The sequence below is a fragment of the Gossypium hirsutum genome, chromosome A10, assembly GCF_007990345.1.
Source record: "Gossypium hirsutum isolate 1008001.06 chromosome A10, Gossypium_hirsutum_v2.1, whole genome shotgun sequence".
Lineage (NCBI taxonomy): Eukaryota > Viridiplantae > Streptophyta > Magnoliopsida > Malvales > Malvaceae > Gossypium > Gossypium hirsutum.
Genome location: NC_053433.1, coordinates 114864302 through 114870185, shown reverse-complemented (window position 1 = coordinate 114870185; position 5884 = coordinate 114864302).

Here is a 5884-nt window from a genome sequence, read left to right as displayed (position 1 = left end):
AAAATTGAATAGGATAACAATAATTATTCAAATAACAAAAGGATAACAACAATTATTTAAATAATAAAACAAAATAAATTCAGATTATATAAAAAAAGAGATAAAAGTGATAAACTAAAACTAAGTGGAAGACTTAGTCAATTAGTCAAATTATTTTTCCAATATTGCTAATATATCCCCTCAAGTTTGGGTTGTGGAACAACATCTAAATTGGGAAGTTGATGAACACAAGTAGATTTGGGTAAGGCCTTTATGAGTGTACCAACTAGTTGGTTGACTAGATGAATATGGTTGATCGAAAGTTTTACATTCAACTTTATCCTAGAGAGATTGAAGACAAACTTTGAGGTGATTCATCTTACATACAGAATAAGGTGTTGACAGTGATATGTGTCTCCAAGATTATCACAAAAAAAAATTTAAAGAGTATGAGAGAGAGGGGCCTAGAGTTCACACAAGAGATGCAACAACCAAAGTGTTTCAATAGTAACAATAGTGACAAGCTTATATTCAGCTTCAATAGAGGACTTGGTTACAAGTTGACGGATTATGTTTGAATAGAAGAATGTAGCTAGTGGTAGAAGCACAATCTGCTGGATCTTTAGCTTAATTTGCATCCACATGTATGTTAAAAATGTTTTCAGATAAACAGTTGATTCATAGGCTAAAATGTGTAGTGTTTTTCAAGTATCAGAGGATTCCTTTGATTGTTTACAATGAGTTTCTATAAGAGAGTGCATAAACTAAGAGAGCTTAATTGCAAAGTATGCAATATCCGAAAAGTGAAAGACAAATATTGGATTTTTTTCAACACTTGCCCGTACTTGTAGATTGACCCATCAAGACGAGTCAATTGCTAAGAAGAGGCAATTAGAGAGACCACACATTTACAAGCTTGCATATTTGTTTCATTTAACTAATCAAGAAGATACTTGGATTACTTTAAAAACAAGTCATCTATTGTTTGGGGAGCTTCAGTTCCCAAAATAAACTTGAGTGCACCAAGATCTTTAAGAGAAGTTTTTGGAGATAGATGAGATAACTTATTAAACAACTATAGGATTGTTGTCGATGACTATGATATTATCACATATACCAGAAGATAGATTTGAGCTACTAAAGTTTGTAGAATAAATAATGAGGTGTCACACTTGGATCTTTTGAATCCAAGAGATAGCAAAAACTTGGCAAGTTCCTTCTACCATTGTTGAGATGTTTGCTTAAGCCCATATGTTGCTTTTTTTTTTTGTAAAGCGTAAAACATGCATTAGCCATTCTAAATCCTTAAAGCCTGGAGGTTGCCTTATAAAAATTTGTTCGTTAAGACAACCTTGCAGGAATGTATTATTGGTGTTAAGATTAAGTAAAACATCAATTATGTTGAACAACCTTAGAGAGAACCAAATGTACCATTGTGCGTTTGACTATTGAATTGAAGGTTGAATGATAATCCACGTTGGCTGTTTGAGCGAACCATTTCGCTATAAGATGTGCTTTGTAGCAATCAAGAGTACCATATTATTTGTGCTTGATTTGAAAAATCCATTTTTAAGTAACAACATTGATATTGGGGTTGTAAGGAACTAGTTTCAAAGTGTTATTTTTGCGCAAAACACCATATTTTTTCTTCATAGAGACCTATCAATGAGGGTATTTAACTTTAAGATCCTATTTAGTGGTCAATGGGATAATTCGTAAGAAAGATTAACAATGTATCACTAATTTTCCTTGTTTATAAATATTTTTTTGTGATCATGTAACTATATGATTGGGTGGTGGATGGGAGTAAATAGGTTGATTGTGGGAGGTTAGGGTGGCGCGTGGACTGATTTGGGTTAGTGGAGGTATCAATGTTTCAAAGGTTATTTGGTTTTCCAATTAGATTGGAGCTATAGTAAGAGAATATAACGCATGAGAGTTGAATTAAGATAATTTAGTAAGTCTAAGTTGTTGAATATAAGTGAGAAGAGATTAATTTAGGTTTGGTGGATGCGACTGGTTGGAGGAAATTTGGAAAGGCATACATTAAGTCAATTGACACAATTGTTGTTAACCAAGCAACAAAGAACATTGTGTACAAGGTGTTGGGGATGTTAATGGTTGCAATTTATTGTCAATGAGAATCAACACTAGATATTTAGAGAGTTTAGCAAATTACTAGGTAGACTTGGTGTGCTTCAGCACTGAAAGTGTGCACCAGTCAATGTTTGAAATGTTTTTGTAAAATTGGAGAAAATAGTTAAGGGGAAACTTAAGTATACACGAGATTTTGAGCATTGTTGTAATTTATTTTGCATGTGTGATTTTAATCATGGATAATATAGACACTAGACTTGTTGGTTTAAGTGGGTTCTTCTTTAAAAGAGTTTTCATAGAATAAATTATTTTAGAGGTTTAAGGTAGCAAGATAGTTAATCAAACGTACAACATGATGACAGGTAAAACTTAAACTACACGGAAGATAAGCTTGCTGTACGAGGTTTTTGTTGTTTTTAGGATATGGCAATGTTGTTATTCAACATTACCAACTCTTTATGGTGTGTATGAAGAACAATAAATGTTATATATATACTCCATAAACTAGAGGCGTATCATATGAATGCTGGTTAGCCCTATAAAAGGGAAGGGTGGTTAGAACCCATTGACAAATAAGAGTGCACGAGAATGTCAAAAGCGTCTGACAAGGCTATCCCTTAAAAAGGGAAACCATTAAAGAAATATCGGCCAAATGACAAATTGTGTGGGGATGCATTATAAAATAAATATCATGAATTCAAGTGGTCACTTCGAGATAGTGACTGAGTATTATGGACTATGGTGGTCTGTAGCAAAAGGATGTGCGCCGCTTAAGGGTAAGGTGAACAAGGCGAACTACGAAGAGGTAGTCCAATCACTATGCAAACCAAGAGAGGTTTTGGTCCACAAGTATAGCACGAGGCCTTGTTAGTCATACCAATGGATGGATAATGAGCAAGTCACATAGAATTAAGATAAGGAAAAAAGTTCGCTACAAACTAAATAGATTAGGGATACTCACCCAGAGCCTTTAAGAGGATAAGTTAGAAGGAGGTATTGATGAAGCATGACGGTGAGAGGATGAGAACTACTTGGGTATAATAAAAGAAATGAGAAGAGTTCGCAGAGATGGCAATACAATTTGAGGAGTTGCCAAGGCTGGTTGAAGGTCAATAGAATGACCGAAAGGAAATTGCTCAACAATCTGTCCGCCAGTGAATAGGATCGGAAAATGGAAAATTATCCACTACAACAACTTAGGAGAAATGTTCCTAGCAAGCAAGGAGTTATCATTTTTATTATTATTAATATTATTTATCTGAATCCTCAACAAGGTGGGGTATGTATTATGTAATGTAAAAATGCACTAAATTCATTCAAACTTACAAACAGTTTGATCTATGATTGCATGATTTACGAAATAAGAAACTCGAGGAGGAACCAAGCAAGACTGAATAAATCAAGTATTACCTTAGTATAGTGTCATGCACAGAGGATAGAGGTCACCACTAGGGACTTCGCCAAGGTGGCGAACACATTTTATCCAATTAGATTCTTTATGTTTCCAGAGTTAAAAGAATAGACTTTTAATTTTTTAAACTCGGTTGTACAATATTTCAATAAATAGGAAATTTAGTTTGATTGTTTCTTTTAATTTAATGAAGTAAGAGTATGTAAAATAACCCGATTTAGGAGTGACACATGCACCCAGATTCAGTGATCGGGCCGGGTGAGGGTGTTACAAAAAGAAATTTTTTTATTTAGATAATGACAAGGAACTTTTATTTAGAACAAAAAGTAAAGTTCTACTAAAAAGGTAAAATGCGAGAACCGGGGTGACCTAATATTCAATGCCAAAAGGAGGGAGTTCTTGTTAGCAACTAAGTATGAATGAGGTAGGTAAAGTTAGGCCTCATATAGATTCCATTGTTACTCTGACTGAACATCAATTGTGTTCCTGAGATCTTTCACCATAAAATGAAACGAGGAGATTTAAATAGATGTTAATTACCCTTACAAAATTGGGAAATAAAAAGAAGATTTTGTTTAATTGTGGGAGCACATAGTGTATTGACTCTTTTAAATGGAGAACTTAGTGCTTGTATATAATAGTACCAGGGTGGTTTATGGGAATTATATTACCATCCGCCATGGAAACCATTTTATTGCATCGATAATCAACATTGTGAAAAGAATATGGATTGACAAAAAGATGGTGAAAATCACCAATGTTTATGAAACTTGCAGCTCAAGATGCAAAATTGGCCTTGCATCCTAATGGTTATGAGACTTGGAGCGACAAACACATGTAGTTTGACCATATTTATCACAAAGTTGGCATTGAACATGTGTTTGAGCATTATAAGAAACATGTATATGTCAAAGAGCTTGTTGTTGAGAGTAAAAATTTGTGACCAAGAAAATTGAGGTAAATTATTATGAGTATTTCAATAAAACTGAGAAGAATTGGTGTTGTGTTGTGCAATTGCAACAACGATAGAAGAAGACATTTGTTTCTCCTCATGTTAGAGAAAGAGTTGATAATCAATAAGTTTCTAAAATAGTTCTTCATATTTGATTGGTGTTAGGTAAGTTTGAATAGAGGTAGAAACTTTTCAATATTCTAGATGAAGACAATAGAGGATCTTGATTATAAGCTCATCAGAAGTAATCAAAGAACTGATAATAGTTAAAATGTCTATGATGGTCTTGATTTGTTGTTGTAGATACTTTACAACACTCTTGGTTTGCTTTGTGACGCTAGTTAGTTGGTCACGAAGGCTATAGACTCATGTATGGCTTCTGTTTGCATAGAGGGAATGCAAAAGGGCCCATGCTTTTTGTAAAGTATGAGTAACAACAATAATAGAGGCAATTAAGCTATCAACAGAAGCAATCGTGCCTTGTGGGATGAGTCCATTGGCAAAACCAAATGCAATAAGTAAGATTTGTTTAGGTGGTGTTATTCCCTTTATCATGTATTGTCTGAGTAGATTTTGTACCATCAAGATAGCCTTGGAGATCATACCCAACTAGCAACATGGTAAATTGTGCTTTCCAATTTGAAAAGTTGAAGCTACCATGAGGTTGAGGTGTTAGTAGTCATTAGTAGAAAGTTTCATTGGGTGGGGAAAAATGGAGAATCTTCTTCTCATTCAGAGACATTTAGCTCTGTATACCATATAAAATTTTGGTAAAGATAGAGAAGAAAGCATACTTTTATTCATTGATAAAAATTGAATATGATAACAATAATTATTCAAATAACAATAAAAATAAATTCAAATTATAAACAATAGATTAAGTGATAGGCTAAAATTAAACGAAAAACTAGGTTAATTATTCAAACTATTTCTCTAATATCACTCATACTAATTAGAATTGGAGCACATAATATGTACGCTACAATTACACTCAACTCAGTAACATCTAAATGTTTTCTAAACACATCATATATGTAATTATAAGTAATTACATCCAAATCTAATTATTGAATTATTTTCTGAACACGCTCTAATTTTTTTTAAGTTAATAACAACTTACCCAAAAGGGAAAGTGGTAGTTTTCATATCTGTAATCTCATATTCTCTATTTTTTTTCCACATCTAAATAATCCATTTTCTCTTTGATTAAGATTTCTGGACATTTAATAAATTTAAAATCAAACATCTATCATGATCATATTATAAGCTTCTTTCTATAACATTTTCCGAATTTTTTGGCCATACAATCCAATTACATTATCTCCAATTCTAAATATTTTTTTTAAAAAAATGGGAAAAAATAATTTTAATTTCAAAATTTTCCCTCTTTTCAATAACCCATTTCTCCCATGAAAATGGTTAATTTTTTGTGTGGTCCTAAATCA